The following is a 23,661-nucleotide window of genomic DNA, read 5'->3' on the forward strand; positions in this document are numbered from 1 at the left end:
AATACTTCTAAAGATCTCCTGAAACAGCTCTCATTATCTCAACAATTGGATTCTGTTAACTAGAAACATCCCTATGAACCTACTTAGTAGTTGGTTTATCAGTTCATTTCAGTTCAGTAGTTAGTTGTGTCTGACTGTTTGCGACCCCATGGACTGCAGTATGCCAGGCTTCCCTGTCCATCAGCAACTCCTAGAGCTTACTCAAACTCATACCCATTGAGTTGGTGATGCCATCCAATCATCTCATCCTTTTCATCCCCTTTTCTTACCACCTTCAATCTTTCCCAGTATCAGGGTCTTTTACAATGAGTCAGTTCTTCGCATACTGTAGTGTATAATAACTTTGATTCTAAATGTGATTTTGCCCCTCCTACCATCTTGCTGAGGCTTCTCCTTTGCTCTTGGACTTGGGTATCTTTTTTGGTGGGATCCAACATTCTCCTGTCAACGGTTGTTCAGCAGCCAGTTGTAATTTTGGAGTTCTTGCAGAAGTTAAGCACACGTTTCTACTCCCCCATCTTGTGTCTCTGAAGGGCTTTTCCCCCAGTCTCTATAATAACTTTTGTACTACTTTAAGATACGCTAATTTTGCAAACAGCTTTACTATTAATAAATAACTAAAGCCACAGCAATTTGAACTGGAAAGTAGTGAATAATGTCACATAGCTGAAATGTGCTCTTTCCTTGAATCAATATTTTATTTATTTGCATCTTAATTAATCTCCACACTATTGCTTAAGAATAGGTATGTATACTGCTACATAGAGTCCTAATAGTTACACAAAACTGCTTTGGAAATATGTTTAAATGCTATGATGGAACCACTAGATATACTTGCTTTTCTTCTACCTCTGATCCTGCCACCTGGATGCTTCTGTATATAAAGATGAAATTGGCACAGAGGCTAGAGTTGGAATCAGAAAATCTTAGTTTCAGCCTAACCTTTGTCCTTCTAGATTTAGAAATTGATGAGTCATATAATTTCTCTGGGCTTGCTTATCCTTCACAAAGTTGTGATCATCAAATCAAAGAAAAGAAGATACTATTTTATAACCTCATAAGCTAATAATGTTGCTACTAGTGAAGAATTTGTAATATTAACCATTTCTTCTTATTTTTATTTTTTTTTATTTTTATTTTTTTTAATTTTATTTTATTTTTAAACTTTACATAATTGTATTAGTTTTGCCAAATATAAAAATGAATCCGCCACAGGTATACATGTGTTCCCCATCCTGAACCCTCCTCCCTCCTCCCTCCCCATACAAGAACTTTAAGAATTAAGAAGACATGTGAAAAACGGCATTATTTAAAATAGATGTTTTATATGTACTAGTTTTAAATCTGTCATAACATACTCACTTAATGTCTATTTTCATTTTTCACGTTTACTAAATAGCCATAGTCTTATAACCCAGTTCTAAGCAATGAAAAAAAAGAAAGAAAAACATGTAAGAAAATTCACAGTGGTTGCAATTTGTTACAAATTGAAGTGAAACAGTTTCACATAGTGTAGCACTCATCTTGATTGTACTTTCACTTACTATTTTTACTGCATTTTTCTCACATACTTTTAATTTAATAGTTATTTTTAAGAGGAGAAAGATGTTTAAATAACTAGGAACACTGTATAAAAATTGGGCAAAAGATGACAAACTAGAAATAAGTATAGAACTGTAATTCTATGCTGTTATATTTATGATGATTTTTCAGCAAAAATTTTAAAATAAGATTTGTATTTTATTTTTATGCAACTGAAGCATTTTCTGGACACAAATGTATAACTCTAAATATTAAAAAGTGTGATGTTGCTATATACCATCCATAATTTTTACAAAGTGAAAGAAAGTGAAGTTGCTTAGTCATGTCTGACACTTTGTGACCCCTTGGACTACCAGGGGTAGCCTACCAGGCTCCTCTGTCCATGGAATTTTCCAGGCAAGAGTACTGGAGTGGGTTGCCATTTCCTTCTCCAGGGGATCTTCCCAACCCAGGGATCGAACCTGGGTCTCCCGCATTGCAGGCAGATGCTTTACCATCTGAGCCACCAGGGAAGCTCTATAATTTTTAGAACAGATCTCTTATTTATTTAGTGTTTATAAACCAAATAAATGGACTTCTAGGCTATGCTTCCACATGTTAGGAGCTTGGGAGTCATGGATCCCTTCTAATAAAAGTGAAAAGCTGAACAGAATGAAACACAAACAACTCTTCTTGAATCCATAAGAGAAGGGAGAACACAGGGCAAACCACTGTCCCCATGGTTTAAGAGAGACAGGTGGATACTGGGAATCACAGCTTACTGGAGATGAGTGTAAACTTCTACAGGAACCAGTGCTGGCATAGGAAAACCTGAACTGTAATCAATGAATTTCTGGAGGTTTAGGGTGGACAACAGTGAGAGTTGAAAACTCCATGGGGATCTATTCAGAGAGAGGTTCCTACAGTTTGGGGGGATATACTACCAGGTTCTTAGAGTTAAATACAATACAAAAATCTCCTGAAGCATCCAACAGGAGTGGGGGAAAGGAACCATTTTGAAGTATGCCAGAACATTTTGTTCTTAACAAGAAGAAACTAAGTAACCAAAGCCTAACCTGTGGGGGTATTATCAGAGCATAATAGACATGTGGGAAGGGAAATACCCAACTCTGGCCCACTTTAGCCTTCCATGAGGGAGAAGGGAAGTTTCCATATTTCCATGTATAGCCTATTGTATTTAGCAGTCTGTCCCAACTAAGGGAGAAAGGAAAAATCGAGGGGCACTTGTGAAGTTCACAGTCCAAAGGCATACGCTCACTAAGAGATAGACCTAATCAGAGGACAGTAGAATGATTCCACCCCACACACACTTTATACCACTTTACTAAAGGCCTATTTAAGCAATTTGTTTTATCCAGGACATCATGTCCTGCTATCAAGAAAATCACAAGGCATACTAAGAGGCCTGAAACATAATTTGAAGAGACAAAGCTAGCACAGATGATCATTACAATTAACTCTCTCATACAGAAGGTTGATGTGCACCTCACACAAGTGCATGCATGTTGCTCAAGCTAATCACACCCTTAGTATTCTTGAGTTAACATCTCTTTGAATAAAGTACTTGGTTCTCAACACAACTAGTTTTTCTTAGCCAGCTGTCATACATATAAAGCATCATAGGTATTTAGCCATTCTATTGAATTGCTGGGGCTGCTTGTAACAGTGTACCACAAACCAGCTGACTTACACAGTAGAAGTGTATTTCAAGTTCTGTAGGCTAGAAGTCTTGAGATCAATATGTACACAGGGTTGGTCTCTTCCATCTTTACCTCCTAGCTTCTGGTCGCTTGCTGACAAACTTTGTCATTCCTGGCTTGTAGGTAGCATTATTACTGTTCCTTTCCATGGTCTTCCTGTATGTGTCTTTTTTCTTCATATGTCTTTCTTTTTATAAGGTTACCTCATATTGATTTAGGAACCTGCCCCACTCCAGTGTGACCTCACCTTAACAAATTGCATCTGAAATGACCATATTTCCAAATAAGATCTTATTCTGAGGTACTTTGGGCTAGGATTTCAATACATACATTTTAACAGAACACTGCTGCTGCTACTGCTAAGTCGCTTCAGTCGTGTCCGACTCTGTGCGACCCCGTAGGCGGCAGCCCACCCGGCTCCCCCATCCCTGGGATTCTCCAGGCAAGAACACTAGAGTGGGGTGCCATCTTAACATCAACTTGTCATTCTCCAATGCATTCTCCAATGCATGAAAGTGAAAGTGAAGTCACTCAGTCGTGTCCGACTCCCAGCGACCCCATGGACTGCAGCCCACCAGGCTCCTCCATCCATGGGATTCTCCAGGCAAGAGTACTGGAGTGGGGTGCAATTGCCTTCTCCATTAACAGAACACAGTTCAACTCATAACCATCATCTTAACATCAACTTGTCATTCAGCATCTATTAAAGATAGCAGAATGTATCTCAAATGTAAGTTAGTATTTGGGGCTTCCCTTGTGGCTCAGATAGTAAAGAATCAGTCTGTAATGCAGAAGATCTGGGTTTGATCCCTGGATTGGAAATATCCCCTGGAGAAGACAGTGGCAACCCACTCCAGTATTCTTGCCTGAGAAATCCCGTGGACAGAAGATCCCGGCAGGCTACACTATTTTGCCTTACTTTCACTGAGTGTGTATATGTGTGTGTGTATGTATATACATTTATAATATGCATAAATAGAATGGAATATACAAAAGTATTATTTGAGTCTATTTCCTTTTGTAAGCTTTGTAAAATTGCTATTGCATCCTTTCAGTATCATTTCATTTTCTAGAGGAAATGCCTCTTATCATGTACATAAACAATTAAAAAATACATTTAAATGGGAATATCTACTCTAGTGCAATACACTATGTAGTCACTACTAATAGACACACCTGTACTTCTCAGATTTTAATAACATATATGGCTGTTATATTAATACCTAAGATTTATTTGCTATATAATTATAGTAAAAGCTATCATTTCCCACATAGAAGTGCTCATTAATCAACACTTACCCTACTGCATTCCAGATATATTTACTCTGGAGCTCTTAAATACCTTAGTTATGAAAATTAGAATGTATTAAGCTATAATTTTTTCCTGTGCTAATAAAGTCACTTGATAACTTGTCCTTCAGGACATATTTATTGCCAACAAAGAATATACCCAAACACCAACTCCTACTTATCCATAATACCAAAGTAAATTATTAATGGATAAAATTAAGACAAATGTTTAATCCACTGATGACAGAATTAGATTGTGATACTTGTTTCATTTTCAGGTACAGAGATATAAATGAAGTAAGAATGTGAATTTTTAAACTTTAAAATTGGTTTTCCGTATTAAAATTGTCTAAATATCCTACAAAATTCAGTTCAAGGTTCATCTGTTTACTCAGTCTATTGCCTGAGGGAGTGTGGAAGGAGAAAATTTATTTGAGAAGAAAATTAGATAATCACTGGAGGGAGTTGATTGAATGCTGACAAAGTGTCAGCAAGTTGCTTCTTTAATTTATGGTTTTAATCATAGAAAGTTGGCCAGAGCTAGGAAATGTGCACATACTTTAACCAATATGCCAAGATTCAAAGGTCTAAATTAAACTTTGCTCAACTAAAACATTAATACTATCTTCAAAGTGTTATTCATGTTTTTCATTCATTTATTCTTTTATTCATTCACCTGCTAAACAATTATTGAACATTTGCTATGTACAATGCTTTGGAGATCTTATTACTCCACAGATTATAATACAGTGGGAGGGAGTACCTAACAGGAGATTTGTTCTGAAGGACTTCAAGAAAGACTTTCCAGACAAAATTATATCTCTGCTAAGTCTAAAGAGATGAGTAGGAATTAGCCCAGTAGAGTCAGCAAGGATAGGGGAGAAAATGTTGGATGAGATAGGAAACTGGATGTTTAAGGTAGAATAATCAACAAATATAAAGATCCAGAGCAAGCAAGAATATAGCACATTCTGATTTCATCTGGCTGGCCTGTGGGTTGGGAGGTGGAACAAGATACAAGTAGCATTTCAGCCATAAAAGAAAAATTAGAATGTTTGATGACTGAAATAGGAAGCCAAGGAGGAGTTTTTATTTGTGAAATGTATAAGCAGATTGAAAAGTGAAAGTGTTAGTTGCTCAGTCACTAACTGTGGGGTTGACTGCAACCCCACAGACTGTAGCCCATGAGGCCCCTCTGTCCATGGAATTCTCAGGGAGGAATACTAGAGCAGACCACGCAAGAATACTGGAGCAGGTAGCCATTCCCTTCTCTAGTGAATCTTCCCAACCCAGGAATGGAACCTGGGTCTCCTGCATTGCAGGCAAATTCTTTTCCATCTGAGCCACCAGGGAAGCCCCAATAAGCAGATTGTTGTTGTTCAGTCACTCTGAATCCTTGCAGCCCCATGGACTGCAGCATGCCAGGCTTCCTTGTCCTTCACTCTCTCCCGGAATTTGCTCAGACCCATGCCCATTGAATCACTGATGTCATCCAACTATCTCATCCAACCTTCTCCTACTGCCCTCAATCTTTCCCAGCATCAGGGTGTTTTCCAAAGAGTCTGCTCTTTGCATCAGGTGGCCAAAGCATTGGAGCTTCCGTCTCAGCACCAATCCTTCCAATTAATATTCAGGGTGATTTCCTTTAGGATTGACTGGTTTGATCTCCTTACTGTCCAAGGGACTCTCAAGAATCTTCTCCAGCACCACAGTTTGAATGCACCAGTTCTTGGGTGTTCAGCCTTCTTCATGGTGCAACTCTCACATCCATACATGACTACTGTAAAAACCATAGCCTGGACTATATGGACATTTGTTGACAAAGTAATGTCTCTGTTTTTATTATGCTGTCTAGGTTTGTTATAACTTTCTTCCAAAGAGAAAACATCTTTTAATTTCACGGCTACAGGCACTGTCCACAGTGATTCTGGAGTACAAAAAATAAGGTTTGTTACTATTTTTCCCCCATCTATTTGCCATGAAGTGATGTGACCAGATGTCACAATCTTATTTTTTTGAATGTTGAGTTTTAAGCCAGCTTTTTCACTCTCCTCTTTCACCTTCATCATGAGGTTCTTTTATTTCTCTTCACTTTCTGCTATTAGGGTGATGTCATCTGCATATCTCAGGTTGTTATTTCTATCAGCAATCTTGATTCTAGCTTGTGCTTCATCCAGCTGGACATTTTGCATGATGTTCTTTGCATATAAGTTAAATAAGCAGGGTGACAATAGACAGGTTTGACATGTTCCATGTCCAGTTCTAAATGTTGCTTCTTGTCCTGCATACAATAAGCAGATTAGCATTTTACAAAAATCACTCCAGCTCTAGAGTAATAAATGAATAGAATGGGGAAAATCCAAAGGCCAAAGACCATAAGGTTGTTCTGTAAAATATGAGGTGTTTTGAATAGGCTATGAATAACTAAGACAGAGGAATAGTAAGAGTTGTAAAAATATATACTGGCTATTGAATGTTTGTGCTGTTGATGTGAATAAGAAAAGAAAATTAAAATCAAGAAAGATATCGGGTTTGTGATTTTGAAAAGAAGTGATAATTCTACCTGAAGCAAGAATGACAAATCAGGTCAGAGCATACTTTGTATGATTTGTTATTTCAATTATATCGAGAATTGTTTTATAACTTAGCATATGATCTATTCTGGAATATGTCCCACTAGTACTTGAAAAGAATGCATGTCCTACAGTTGCTGAGTTGTGTATTCTATATATGTCAATGCTTTTCTGGTATTCTTGCTGATAATAATTCTAGTTTTCTTTGTCAGTTACTGAGAGTGGGGTGTTGAAATCTCCAATAATTACTATCAAAATTTTTCTTCCTCGTTTGTTTCATCCATTTTTGTTTCACATAGTTTGACACATTTTTTGGCTGTGTATACTTTTACAATTATTATATCTTATTACAATTATTATATCAATTATTAATGAATTGATTACTCAGCTATAAAAAAGAATGATATAATGTCATTTGCAGCAACTTGGGTGAACCTAGAGATTATTAAATTTAGTGAAGTAGTTTGAGTAGGAAAAGACAAATATTATATGATACTACTTATATATGGATCTTTAAAAAATGATGCAGATGAATTTATTTACAAAACAGAAATTGACTTATAGACATAGAAAATAAGCTTATAATTCCCAAGTGGATAGCAGTGCATTGGATGGGGAGAGATAAATTAGGAGTTTGGGATTAAATAAAGAGGACCAACTATATAGCATAGGAAAGAGCTATATTCAATGTTATAATAACCTACAATGGGAAAGAATTTTAAAAACAATATATATATATATATATATATATATATATAGCTGGATCACTTTGCTATTCATCTGAAACTAACACAATATTGTAATAAACTATATTTTAAAAAATGGTTTTTAAAAAGTTACTCCCTAAGAATATTATGTCTATATATAGTATAATTATATTGTCTATATATAGTAATATGTGTATTTTGACTGATAATAATAAAGCCACTCTAGCCTTCTAAAATGTATCTGTTATTTGATATACATTTTCCCATATTTGGCTTTCAATCTCTTTGCACTTTGAATCTATTGTATGTCTTTTACAGATAGTATGTAGTTGACGCTTGCTTTTTTACCTAGTCTAATAATTTCTGCCTTTTGAGAACTTCATATTTAAGGTAACTATTTATATGAGTGGATTTTCATTTACAGTTTACTCTGTTCTCTGTTTTCTCTCTGTTTTGTTTCTTTGTTCTTGTTTACTGCCTTTATTTATGTTCTATAATTATTTTAGTGTACCTTTCAAATTTCTATTCATTTTTTGTACTGTATTTTTAGTTACTTTTTGGTGGTTTCTCAAGGAATAAAAATATACATCTTTTCTTCACTGTGCACACACACAACATCGACCAGGAATATCCTTAGTCTAGCAATCACAGCATCCTCAGGCTAATACAGTCATTGATGTTCCCTGATCATTTGCATCTATATTGTCACTTCCAGTCACAGTGCCTCTGGGTGTGAGTATCATTTCCAAATCTAAACCTCTGGAGAAGGAAATGGCAATCCATTCCAGTATTCTTGCTGGTAAATCCCATGGTCAGAGAAGCCTGGCAGGCCACCATCTTTAGGGTCTCAAAAGAGTCAGACACAACAGTTACTAAACAACAACAGTCTCTTGACTGTGAAGATTGACTGCTCTGTCCTGGCTGAACTTCTGTCTGACTGAGCTGCAGATAGAGGGAACTTGAGAAGAATGGACCCGACAAGAATATCACAGACTACCAATGCTCTTATCTGCGTTTAAGCAATTTCAAGAACAAATGTTTTTCATACAATTTGTAAGCCTTTGGTTGATATCTGGAATGATGAAAGGATTATCTTTTTAATTTTGTGTCTGTATTTTTTTGGGGGGTGAAAGGGATTATTGACCATCTCACTTACACATGGTGGAAAATCCCTTCCCAGTACCTTTGGATCATAATTTAGAAGACCTTGAATAATTCAGAGTAACTGAGGTTGTGTATTGTAAAATGTTATGGACAGATATGGCTTTTCCAGAGGTAGAATATACAAGACAGCTCAATAAGGTAGTCACCTTTTTTTTATTTCCAGCAGCTTAGAAAGTTACCATTAAGTCTAACTTGGGATGAATTAGGCTTTGAAAATATTCCAAAGTACAATGACCTATTCTTTCAGTCACGGTATCATCACCATGTCAACATCAATGTCTAGAAGTGTTTTAACTTGGGCATGAATTTGGATGTTAGTTTCTGACACTGACTTGAGGAATGCCCATACAATACTGGATGATAGCTAAAAAACAAAACAAAACAAACAAACAAAAAAAACATTGCTTTATTTCCTAAAAAACCTACTAAGATTTAATTAATCATTGGTTTGTCTCCAACAAGGTAATAATGAGAGAAATTAGGGAGGAGAAGTAGAATTTGAACCTGCAGTTTGTCTGTATCAGCATTTCAAAAGACACATTTACAGATAGAGAGTAAATGTATTGACAAGGGCAGCAAGTTCAGTTAGTCCTGAAAATGAAGATGAATATTTCCTGGGTAAATAGACTTATTTCATACATATATATTTAATAGTTATTTACTGATATCTAATTTATCAGGCATTATGTAAGTGTTAAAAGGTCTGAAAAAGAGTATGAAATAGTCTCAACCTTCATGGGCTTTACAGGAAAAAAAAAAGGACTACGTAAATCTGTTGTTGCAATTATTTTGTGGATGAAGCTATAATAAAAATCTATCAGAGTTTTATGAGGTAATACAAAGGAAAGGTGAACAATTATACCTGGGGCAAGAGCAGATGTGTAGATGGTCAGCAAGAACTCACAAAATTATATATCGTAAAAGGATTTTCTCTGCTCATATTGAGCAAGGAAGCAAAATTTTCTTCACAGAGCCCAATCACAGAAGACATGGTCACCACTATTAATTATGAATTAGCTATTGATGAAATGTTTTGCTTTTTCTTATAGCAGTACCTATTGATTGAAGATACACAAACTATGTTTTCACTTATGTCCCTTCATCTTTCAATTCTATTTATTTTATTTATGGAAAGAAAATAACTTTTTTTCCTCAATTTGCTGTTTTTGATTCTTTAGTCCAGCTTCTAATACGTTCCCACATGTCTGTGTCACTTACAGTGATACAACTTACAATTTTATCAAGCATTTAGAAATGAGATAATCCATTTACAAGCCAAGTATCAGTGAATTTCAAGGACATTTTATGACCATTGAAACCATTTGAAGTTATCAAAACTGTTTATAACACTCTGACATGTCCAGTGTTGAACACCCTCTTCTTAAAAGGCAACAGTACTTCAAATTGTGATATTTGATATTCCACTCATTCAATATTGTTTTCTTTACATTTTCCTCTAGTTCTTTATATTAGTCAGTTACACCATCCAAAGAGATGAAATTTTGCCATTGTTACCAAGATTGATGCAAATCATTTTACTTTAAGCATAACATTAGGTGATGCAAAACATCTTAGAATTTTTTAGCTAGTTTTCTTTTAAAAGTTCTTGTATATTTCAGATTTGATGAAGCTGTATACCTCCAGAGGGTTTTCTGTACTCAATTTGATACCAAGTAATCATGACCAGGAAAGCTTGTTTGACCCAGCAAAGATAGAGATGTGTTAATGTTTCAAGGAAAGGTAAACATAGTAAATCTGGAATAGTTACACCTTCAATAGGAATTACAATTAGCACTGATACAAACTAAGCTTAATATGGTGACATAAACCATTCAAGTGCAAACCATCACTGAAAAAAATAAGGTGACATTTAGCTGGTGAGCATGAATCAATGAGCTGTGAAAATCAATTAACCAGAAATAGCCTTTTCCAAAGAAATGAAAGAGATACAAATGAATCATACTTTAACCTTTAACCTATGTTTATTGAATTATACCTGCTAGCAGTACTCAAAATTTTTCATGCCCTTTCTTTAAATGCCATTTCTTGAGAATTAAATATGCATGGACACAATCTCTCTCTCTACACACACAAACACAGACACACACACACACACAAAAGTGTACTCACACCCAACTCATGTGTCTATAACAGTCTTTGCCCACTCAAAATTATCTTCAATCATGACTTTTTATATGGACAAAATTTTGTTCTAAGTTTTTACTCATCAAGATGAGCATTTGGATACTTTTGCACTTTTAAAGTTAATGCAAATATGTTTATTAATAAGCTATCCTATGTCTAATACTGCCTTGACTTTACAGAAATTATAAAACAAAGCAAAAAAAGAATCCAAGTCACTGTACTTTCTCCCTCATTTACTTTGTTCTTCCTCCTTCCCACCTATTCTGCAATACATTTATTTTTCTTACATCTTCTCTAATTTTTACTTCTCTCCTTCCTTCTGAGAATAAAATTATTATAAGGAGACATAAATTCTCATTGAGGAGATACTCAAGAAGATTTTGTTACTTATTTTATGTGTAATGTTGTATCCACAGAAGTATGATGACCAAAAATGAATAGGTACTTGAAATTATCCTTAGCAAAAAGAATTTGAATTTAGCTATTAGGAATTGATAAATGAAAACAAATGTAAAAGCATATATACTGTTTATAGGATTATTTTATATAAATTGTTAACTTTCAATTTTTTTTAGATTTTTAAGCCCAAAGAGTTGTTTAAGAAACAGTCATTACAATATAGAAGCCAAATATTAAATCATGGAGAGATCTCAAGGATGTAAAAGCTTTCATTCAGGAGCTAAGTAATGGCTCAGTGATATAGTTATTACTGACCTCTTAGAACATTTCTTTAGAAAATGTGTAATCAAATTCTTCCAATTCAGAAAAGTTACTTTCCTTGAGATATTTTACCATGTTATTTATAAATTCTTAATCATAAGCATCAGATTCAGTTAGCCATTAATTGCAAGGCAAAGAATATACATCTACAATATCTTACCATCATGGCTACTTTCTGATCTCAAACTTGTAGTTGGCTGCTGTAGGGCTGATCATTTCAGGGTATCAATGGCCCAAAGTCATCCAGAGAGACAAGAGACTGATTTTCTCCTCCTCTTATTCTTTTTTTTTTCTTCTTCTTCTTCATTATTTTCTTGTTGATTTCATCTTATTCCTTAATTAGGGAAATAATTTTTTCCAAGAAAATTCACTGCATACATGACCTAATTTATTTTTTTATTTGTCATACTGTGTTTGGCACAGTATTGTTTGGTTTCTTCAAACAATAAAACTAAGATGCTACCAGAATATAAGGAAGAAATGGACACTGAGTTGGCAAATAACAGTGCCTGCCATTGCATCCTTTATATTAAAGAAAAACAAATTTGCTTTTAAAATATGTTGTAGTAATAAAGAGCAACTGATACTTAGTTACACTAGAGTGGTGATGCTTATCTCGTAAAATATGAAGGGTTATGTGATCTGTCAGGAAGAATGTGAGATAGAAGCATGATTATATTCTAATCCTTAAACTTAATAGATGTTTGACCTAGTAAGCTGAGGCATGGCTTTCTTATCTATAAAATGGAGAAAGGATGAGGATATGTGTGACTATTATAAGATATGCACAGAAATGTAGAGAGAAAATGAAGGGATTACTTTTCTAATGAAACACTTGGGAATTTTGAACAGATGGAAAAACATGTAATATAATTCTCTATTTTGATCACTGAGTATTAAGTAAAAAAGTATGAGTCACTCAGTTGTGTCTTATTATCTTATATAAAGGTGTGCTAAAGTGATGTTTTTAATGATACCAAGAATGTTCTCACCAGGAAATGAATTATTTTTTAAATGTTCCACTAAGAAAATTAAATACATTGGATCATGTTCATAATGCTATTTTAATGAAATGGAAGTTAGAGTAGAGGCACAAATAATATATTTATATAAAAATCAGTCAGTTCAGTTCAGTTCAGTCGCTCAGTCGTGTCCAACTCTTTGCGACCCCATGAATCACAGCATGCTAGGCCTCCCTGTCCAACACCAACTCCAGGAGTTCACTCAGACTCACTCATGTCCATCGAGTCGGTGATGCCTTCCAGCCATCTCATCCTCTGTTGTCCCCTCTTCCTCCTTCCCCCAATCCCTCCCAGCATCAGAGTCTTTTCCAATGAGTCAACTCTTCGCATGAGGTGGCCAAAGAACTGGGGTTTCAGCTTTAGCATAATTCCTTCCAAAGAACACCCAGGGCTGATCTCCTTCAGAATGGACTGGTTGGATCTCCTTGCAGTCTAAGGGACTCGCAAGAGTCTTCTCTAACACCACAGTTCAAAAGCATCAATTCTTCAGCACTCAGCTTTCATCACAGTCCAACTCTCACATCCATACATGACCACAGGAAAAACCATAGCCTTGACTAGACGAACCTTTGTTGGCAAAGTAATGTCTCTGCTTTTGAATATGCTATCTAGGTTGGTCATAACTTTCCTTCCAAGGAGTAAGCGACTTTTAACTTCATGGCTGCAGTCACCATCTGCAGTGATTTAAGAATATTTTCAGGGGTAACTTTTTTTGCCATTTTGACATGAATTTAGGGTAAGCTAACACTAATAATGCCAAGATATTTTCTTGTAAAAAGCCATTTTTATTTTGACTTGAAGAAATTTAACATTGCAAACATATTTAAAATTACAAGCACTCCTTTTGGTTTCAGACAGTGCTACTATTTTCATTTTTTAGAGTTTCAGTAAGCAGATATAGTTCAAAGTTACATTATCTTTCTAAGCTCTTACTGCTTGAAAAATTCTAATTATACCTCAAAAATAAGATATTGTATTGCTAGGAAGCAATACATTTTCACACTGTGGTTATCAGGAGAACATTCACTTGTTTTGAAATGCTTCTCTCTTTTCAGTGCACAGAATACTGCCTAAGGGTTTTTCACATTCTTTTGTCAGGTGAAGTTCAGATGCACTTATTCTAGCATTTAATGATGCAGAGTACTTGTGAGTAGATGTGTAATTCACATTCTGGTAATTCAAACACTAAAATGTCTTGGAGTGTGAAAAAAAAAAAAAAAAAAGCCTTCCAATTTGGTCCTTTGAGTGCAAGATTGGCAATAATAAAGTTGAGTCTACTGAGTTTTGTATAGTATAAGATTTGTTTTCTTTTCAAAGCTATTTCACATACTATTTATTAATAGTATTATCACCATTGTCAATAATATTAAATTTAACAATATTAATGAAACATTTACACCATTGGAATTTGATTGTAAGGAAACATAACAATGTACAAGTATGCTCAGGTATGTGTATTTTATATACACACATGCACAAAATAATAACTCATAGGAAACTACTCATTTGCTAACAGTTTAGCTGCTTTTTGTGGTTGGCTGAATATGATCTAGTAACTCCTATCATGGTATTTAATGGCCTACCAATTCTGTTTAGACTAGTAATTGATTCAGTTTGGGTATTGATTAAGTCTCTTATTTTTTTGTATTAAAAATAGTTTTATATGACAAGGAATCTTATTATCCCAATATTTATCCACTAAGGCTGCTACTGCTCCTCTGCCAGTTCCACCTCCTCTTCATCATTATCCTTTATTTCTCTTTAAATCCAGTTGAGTTGTTAAGTTTCCAAGGGGTTAGTCTATAAATTGAGCATAACTGAAAAGTGAAAGTGAAAGTGAAGTTGCTCTGTCGTTTCCGACTCTTCGCGACCCCATGGACTGTAGCCTACCAAGGCTTTCACTTGTCCCGATCCTTATTTTCAGTCTCCAGCCTAACTCAGTACTGATTCCTGGTAGTTCCAAGAGGAACATTCTTTTACCTTCTTGACTATAATTGCTTATTCAACCAACACAATTCTTGTCCAGGTTTTTTTTTTTTTATTTGTTTATGGTAAGTGGGTGTGTCTAATACCAAATGATACATCATGACCCACAAAACTTTTTTAAAAGTATAGGAAGTGAAAGTGAAGTCGCTCAATCGTGTCCGACTCTTTGCGACCCCGTGGACTGTAGCCTACCAGGCTCCTCCGTCCATGGGATTCCCTAGGCAAGAGTACTGGAGTTGGTTGCCATCTCCTTCTCCACAGGATCTTCCCAACCCAGGGATCGAACCCAGGTCTCCCGCATTGGAGGCAGATGCTTTAATGTCTGAGCCACCAGGGAAGTCTCAAGTAGAGATACCTACAATATACTTAGTGCTTGGGGCTCATTTTTCCCAGTTATGTCAGGCAGAGCATATAGTTTACTTATAGAATTATAGAATGATGAGGTTGACTTAGGAAGAACTGGAATTTACTCATCATCTAGGATTTTGTTGGGGTGGAATGTAGTAACAAAGTATAGTCAACTGAGTAAGGGAAATCTCTACTCTAGAATAAAAGAAATCACAAATTGAGGTACTTATATCCTAGGGAGAGCCTAGATGTTTGATAAACTAGATTACCAATAACACCCCAGAAAGTGCACCAAAGATAAAGTTTGATTTTACACACCAAAGCACATGGTGAAAATCTGTTCGGTAACACCTTATAAGAATAGGATATTCGCCTTAGATACAGGCAGTAATGTAGGAGTTCAGTGATCAAATCGTAGAATAGATTTGCAAATCACAGAGTAGATTTGCAGCAATCTCTTCAGAGGATTATCAACAAGAAAAATAGACATTTCAACTGTGCCTTTAGATTCTCAATCAGGTTGATGGAAACTAATAGCCTCATGTCATTCACCTTAAAACCTAAATAAAGAAAGGAACATTCAGCAAACCAAAGGTATAGAATTGGTATAGAATTTAAAGACCCAAGAGATAATTTTCTATAACAGGTTGACCTGGGGTACCCTCTAATGCATGTTAATGAAGTCTCCTTTATGTACAGTTGGGAAGGTCCCCTGGAGGAGGAAATGGCAACCCACTCCAGTATTTTTGCCTAGAGAATCCCATGTACAGAGGAGCCTGGTGGGCTACACTCTGTGGGGTCACAAAAAATCAGACACAACTGACTAATACTTTTGTACTTAATACTCAGTGATCAAAATAGAGAATTATATTACATTTCTATTGGATAGACTTAAACAGAAATAAACAATAAGCTCTTGAATTGAGAATTTTTAAGAAAACTTGCCTTTTCATACTGATCATTGGGATATCAAGGCAAGAATACTGGAATGACTTGCCATTCCCTTCTCCAGTGGTCTATGTTTTGTCAGAACTCTCCACATGACCTGTCCATCTTGGGTGGCTCTGCACATCATGGCTCATAGCTTCACTGAGTTACACAAGGCTATGATCAATGTTATCATTTTGATTACCTTTCTGTGATTGTGGTTTTCATTCTGGAGGCTGCTTGCTTCTTCTGTCTGTCCTCCTCTTGATGAGGGTGAAAGAGGAGACTGAAACAGGTGACTTGAAATTCAGCACTCCAAAAACTAAGGTCATGACATCAACTCCCATAACTTCATAGCAAATAGATGAGGAAACGGTGGAAATGAAAAGCTATGACAATGTAGCTTTTACTTAGACAATGTATTAAATTAGTATTTAATTTATGCATTAATGTATTAAACTTAGACAATGTATTAAAAAGCAGAAACATCACTTTTCCAATATAGCTCTGTCTAGTCAAAGCTATGATTTTTCCAATAGTCATATATGGATGTGAGAGTTAAACCATAAAGAAGGCTGAAAGCCAGAGAATTGATGCTTCCAAATTGTGGTGCTGATGAAGACTCTTGGGAGTCCCTTGGACAGCAATGCGATCAAACCAATCAATTCTAAATGAAATCAACCCTGAATATTCATTGGAAAGACTGATGCTGAACTGAACGTCCAATACTTTGGCCACCTGATGTGAAGAGCTGACTAATTGGAAAAGACTCTGATGCTGGGAAAGATTGAAGGCAGGAGAAGCGGACCATAGAGGATGAGATGGTTGGATGGCATCACTGACTCCATGCACATGAGTTTGAGCAAGCTCCAGATGTTGTGATGGACAGGGAAGCCTGGAGTACTGCAGTCCATGGGGTCGCAAAGAGTCAGACACAACTTTTCAACTGAGCATCAATAACAACAACAGCAAGTCCTGCAAGTGGACTATTAGGTCAGCTGTAAGTAAGCTGTGGGCATGAAGGTATTTAATGGCTGTGCAGGAACTGGGAAATGCAGACTCTGGGGTAATGTTATGATGAGCTGCAAATAGGTCATTTGGGATTAATATTTTTTTAACATGAGGTTAGAACTTTTCTATATCTCTAAAGCAGTAAGGGTAGATATTTACCTTTAAGATTCACTAAGTGTACTTTCTTTTGATGCCTAGATATCACTTATCCTTTCCTCCTCTTTTATAGTATCTACATAATTAGGTCATCTGTGATAACAGAGCCCAGATTCATGTGGTCATGGATATTTTATTGTAAATCCTTTGGTAATCTTAGTTTCTGGTAGATGCAAAGCCAACTTGGAGTAGGGAAATCAAATGGTAATCTTAGTTTCAAACAGTGTTCAGAAGAGATTATTAGAGCAACTATAAACAAGGTTTATGTTAAATGTAAGAATGTGATTACAATGCCTGATACATAGGAAGCTCTATTTAAATGTTAACTATGACTGATAGTTAACTATGACTGATAGTTTGAATATATGCCACATATGATAAAACCAAATCATTTTGCTAGCATAATGATAAATTGGCATGACAGAAAATCAAGGTATCTTAATTTCATTAATTAAAAAAGTTTAACAAATGAAATATTAAATTCTTGGTAAATAAAAGACTTGATATTGTAAATTTTCCTTTGTAAAATCCTTATAAAACTAACAAAAAGAGTCATTTAATTTCTAGCTGAAGGAAAAACATTTATTTATTACTAACAATTTAGAAATATACTCTATTATGTATACTATATAAAATCCAACCAGAATATATTTTACAGTTTTTTCTTGGTTTTTTAAAAATTAATTTATATATATATATATATAATTTTTAAAAATTAATTATTATAGACTTGATTTCAATTGAAATTGACATAAAATTATAAGCATCTACTTAGCATTTATAATAATTTGTATCATCCTTCACAGAATTGTGTTGCTTGGTGACTGTCAGACTCTGTTGGGGGATGTGGTATGAAGAAGCCAAAATAGCTTCCTGACCTTGTTTGCTTCTTATTCTAATTGTTGCTACAGAAAGAGCAAAAATGGGAAAAAGAATTGTGAAGTAGAGTCATGAACGTGGTTTGAAATAGGTAGAATAAAATAATAACAATTTAGGTAAGATTGTTGGAGAAGAGCCATCTGAGGTGATATCATTAAACTAAGACCAAAATAGAGTTAAATATGTTAAAAAGAGAGGGGGGGAAAAATCTAGCTGAAAAGAAACCATGTACAAATATACTGAACATATATAAAAAAAAAAGATAGTTGTTTGTGAAACTGAAATTTAGATACTCTGATGCAGAGATTGTCAAGTCAGGAAGTGAGAAGGCATCTAATAATCTTAGATTATTGCAAAGCTGACAAATTAGTCTTCCAGAGTGTATAGGTACAGCAGAAGACACAAGACTCCTGGGTCTGAGACAGACAGCTTTATCACCCACAGCAGTAACAGGAGCCAGAATAAGTGTCAGTTCCCTAAGTGTCAGTTCCAACCAAGCAATGTGCTAAGGGTCAAATGTTCCTTGTACTCAGTGAGTTGTGCCACAGGAAAGGAATATTAGAGTATCAGAAAGAATATTACAAAGCTCAACATTGTTTAGGGATTGCTGGTGAATTTGTTTATCCCCACATTCTGGAGAGAGACATTATTAATCTGGAATATTATAAAAATCAGCTGTAAGGGAATGAGATATATCTGTCTTTACTATCTATGGCTGCCTGCTATGCACATATTCTTAACAAGAATGTACAGCAGAAGTTAGTAATTAATGCCTTTGAAGATGTGCAATAATAAACTGGCACACTCTGGGAGCTGGCTCAAACTCATATCCCTTGAGTTGATGATACTATCCAACCATCTCATCCTCTGTCATCCCCTTCTCCTCCTGCCTTCAATCTTTCCCAGTATCAGGGTCTTTTCCAGGGAGTCAGTTCTTCGCATCAGGTGGGCAAAGTATTAGAGCTTCAGCTTCAGCATCAGTCCTTCCAATGAATATTCAAGATAGATTTCCTTTAGGATTGACTGGTTTGATATCCTTGCCATATCATCCAAGGGACTCTCAAGAGTCTTTTCCAACAACACAGTTCAAAAGCATCAATTTTTCGGTGCTCAGTAGTTTATAGGCCATGGAAATGAGCTAGGATTTTTTTTCTGGTTGCATTGAGAAGCCATTGAAGCAATTTGTTCTAAAATGCATGAGTCATATTCTAATTTATATCGATAGTAACTTCTGCCTTTGTTCAAATAATCAATTGGAGAGAAGCAACAAAGAGGCAAGGAGATTAGTTAAGATGCAATTGATTCAGACATATATGCAATGATAGTAACAAAACTAAAATGGTAGAAATATATATATATATATATAGAGAGAGAGAGAGAGAGAGAGAGAGAGAGAGACGGAAGAGCCTGGTAGGCTGCAGTCCATGGGGTCACTAAGAGTTGGACATGACTGAGCGACTTCACTTTCACTCCTCACTTTCATGCATTGGAGAAGGAAATGGCAACCCACTCCAGTGTTCTTGCCTTGAGACTCCCAGGGATGGGGGAGCCTGGTGGGCTGCTGTCTGTGGGGTTGCATAGAGTCGGACACAACTGAAGCGACTTAACAGCAGCATATATAACAAACAAACAAGGATGTATTTTTAAGATTAAATTTGGTGTAAATTGATAAATTTTTCATGAATTGAACATGGGGTGGAGGAAGAATAGAAAAAGTATGAAACACAAGAAAGAATATATTTGTGCATGAAAAACTGGTTGGATAAAGATTTTTTTGATGAAACAATGCAGAATGGAACTTTGAGAGTAATTTGAGGGTAAAAGAGTTCTGTAGCTATCTAAATGCTGGTATTTTGTTAGATATCAAAGTGGAGACAAGTAAATACAATTACATATTTAATATGGATGTTAGAAAGTTTTTTAATTTGTCAATCATCAGCCATAAGGATATATAGAAGTCCATAAGAAAATGACCTAATAGGAAGAGAGTGAGAGCCTGAAAGAGAGAGAGGAGGAAGACAAAGAACAAGGAGTTCAGCAAAATCAAGAAGACATACAGATGGCTAACAAACACATGAAAAGATGCTCAACATCACTCATTATCACACCAGTCAGAATGGCTGTGATCCAAAAGTCTACAAATAATAAATGTTGGAGAGGGTGTGGAGAAAAGGGAACCCTCTTACACTGTTGGTGGGAATGCAAACTAGTACAGCCACTATGGAGAACAGTGTGGAGATTCCTTAAAAAACTGGAAATAGAACTGCCTTATGATCCAGCAATCCCACTGCTGGGCATACACACTGAGGAAACCAGAAGGGAAAGAGACACGTGTACCCCAATATTCATCGCAGCACTGTTTATAATAGCCAGGACATGGAAGCAACCTAGATGTCCATCAGCAGATGAATGGATAAGAAAGCTGTGGTACATATACACGATAGAGTATTACTCAGCCATTAAAAAGAATTCATTTGAATCAGTTCTAATGAGGTGGATGAAACTGGAGCCTATTATACAGAGTGAAGTAAGCCAGAAGGAAAAACACCAATACAGTATACTAACGCATATATATGGAATTTAGAAAGATGATAACAATAACCCTGTGTACGAGACAGCAAAAGAGACACTGATGGAACAGTCTTATGGACTCTGTGAGAGAGGGAGAGGGTGGGAAGATTGGGAGAATGGCATTGAAACATGTAAAATATCATGTATGAAACGAGATGCCAGTCCAGGTTCAATGCACAATACTGGATGCTTGGGGCTAGTGCACTGGGACGACCCAGAGGGATGGTATGGGGAGGGACGAGGGAGGAGGGTTCAGGATGGGGAGCACATGTATACCTGTGATGGATTCATTTTGATATTTGGCAAAACTAATACAATTATGTAAAGTTTAAAAATAAAATAAAATTTAAAAAAATACCAAAAAAATTAAAAAAAAAGAATATTAAATATTTTGTAGAAAAAAGTAATAAATCAGGGAAAGGAGAAAATAAGAAAAATACTTCCAGCAAGGTCAAGAGATAATAGTGCCAAGAAGAAGCAGTATTTACTATAATAAGTAAGCAATACTCACTCTAATAATAGCTCCTGAATGACCAAATGAAATAAGGACAGAGAAAAGCATGAATGATGATTTTGACAAGAGTTGTTTCTATAAAATAAGAGTGGACAGTTATTTCTTCTAGGAGTTTGCAGTTAACAGAGGAAAGAAAAGCCAAAGTAATTGTGTAGTATAACAAATTACTATGTAATATGAAAGAAAGAGAGATATAGTCAAACTGAAGATGTTAATGTAGGATTCCCATAAAAAGAGCTTTTGGTTTTGTCACATATTTTTTCCTGTAATCGTGTGGTTATATGAATATTTGTTCTAATGGAATGGACTAAAAAAATACTTTAATACTAGGCTTCTCACATATGTGTTGTATTTTAACAATCCCTACTGATGGTCTCCCTAAAAATATCCCCTGGCACAATACCTGTGTGATTTAGAACAAAGTATATACAGCATCTACAAACTTGTTGTTTTGGAAAAACATCTTTGAAATATGTCAGAGTTTGCTGAAATTAATAAAAAGTTTGAGATCTAGTTAGTGTCTTACTGATTAGATTTAGTATATAGTCCTTTGAAACAATTATTTAACATGATAAAAAGTGTTGAGTTTCAGTTTTGTATTTTCATATATATATCCTCTTATTAAATTGTAAGATTTGCAGAGTGGAAGCATGGCTTTTTATCCTTATAATGCAAGTAGAGTATCCAGAGCTTCTGACATAATAAAAACTCGGAGAAGGCAATGGCACCCCACTCCAGTACTCTTGCCTGGAAAATCCCATGGACAGAGGAGCCTGGTGGACTGCAGTCCATGGGGTCACTGGGAGTTGGACACGACTGAGCGACTTCACTTTCACTTTTCACTTTCATGCATTGGAGAAGGCAATGGCAACCCACTCCGGTGTTCTTGCCTGGAGAATCCCAGGGATGGAGGAGCCTGGTAGGCTGCCGTCTCTGGGGTCACACAGAGCTGGACACAACTGAAGTGACTTAGCAGCAGCAGCAGCAGCAGTAACTACTTAGAGCTAAAGAGATGAATGGCAAGCTGACAGTGACATTTTAAATGGATAGTAAAAGAGTGGTATGATTATAAATCAAAGGTATAGAGGTAAAGAGAAAGATAATTTTCCACTTAGAAAGAGCACTTTGAGGAAAGGCTTAGGAGTGAAAAATTACAAAACATTTTATGCAAAAATTATGGTGGCTGGAAGTAGAAGTACATAAAGAAGAGAAAATGTGGTTCCAGTTAATCTGGGACACATTGTAGAAACCAAATCAAAACTTTGGTAAGTAGAATGCACTGAACAGATTTATTTTTAGGTCTATTTCAGCAGTAGTTGGGAAACTCATGGTGAGTGACTAAAGATTTAACCCTAGGACACCAAGGGAATACAGCTTATTTGGGGGGTGGGGGAAGTAGTATGTTTTAGTTTAGTTAGCTTCAAGTTTGAGATTCAGCTGATTTATTTATATGTGTGTGTGTAGTCACTCAGTTGTGTCTGACTCTTTGTGACCCCATGGACTGTAACCTGCCAGGCTCCTCTGTCCATGGGATTTTCCAAGCAAGAATTCTGGAGTGGATTGCTATGTCCTCCTCCAGGGGATCTTCCCAACCTAGGGAATGAACCCATGTCTCTCACATCTCCAGTGTCTCCTGCATTGCAGGTGGATTCTTTGAGGAAGTCCATTTATATAATGTCCATTAGTAATTCCAAAATGTGAATGTGGAGCTTGGGAAAGATATTGTGAGGTCAATTTGATTAACATGATCATATAGTACTGCTGAAGTAGGCTTCCTGGGTGGTGCAGCAGTAAAGAACCTGCCTGCCAATGCAGGAGACACAGGTTCAATCCTTGGGTCAGTATGATCCCCTGGAGAAGGAAAAGGCAATCCACTGCAGTATTCTTGTCTGGGAAATTCCACAGATAGAGGAACATGGTGGACTTCAGTCCATGAGGTTGCAGAGTTGGGAGTGACTGAGCACACACACACATGCACACGCAGATGATACTGCTAAGTATTCTAGAATTTGATGCACCTAAAAACATAAATAATTATTTATTTGAAAATCACTTAAACCAACAATTAGGTATCAGTCATTATCACAGACATTGAAGATATAAATATGAGTATGGTTAGGAGTTTCTTCATAAGGAATTTGAAGGGTTCAAGCTTAAAGACTCACATATGCACATATATACGCACACTAAAACAATATACCCATTTCAAATTTTACACATAGAGATGAGCGTTGTATAGGATATTTCCATTTATAGAACTAATTAAAATTTTAAAATGTAACATATAAAAGGATATGATATACAACTATTAAAGGAAAAGGAAAATATGAAAATGTGGAAAGTAAGATGTTTACTGACTGTAGCACTGAAATTTGTGACATGGGGTTGGTTTTCTCCACTAATTTG

At 35.8% G+C, this 23,661-nt stretch overlaps 1 non-coding gene across 1 annotated transcript; it reads right to left on the reverse strand.

The window, feature by feature from the left end:
• Positions 1-1,982: 1,982 nt before the first annotated feature.
• Positions 1,983-2,054, reverse strand: TRNAC-GCA (transfer RNA cysteine (anticodon GCA)). The gene has a single exon. It is a non-coding gene; the product is annotated as a tRNA-Cys (tRNA).
• Between the last annotated feature and the right edge of the window lie 21,607 nt (positions 2,055-23,661).

The sequence above is a fragment of the Bos taurus genome, chromosome 4 (assembly GCF_002263795.3).
Source record: "Bos taurus isolate L1 Dominette 01449 registration number 42190680 breed Hereford chromosome 4, ARS-UCD2.0, whole genome shotgun sequence".
NCBI lineage: Eukaryota > Metazoa > Chordata > Mammalia > Artiodactyla > Bovidae > Bos > Bos taurus.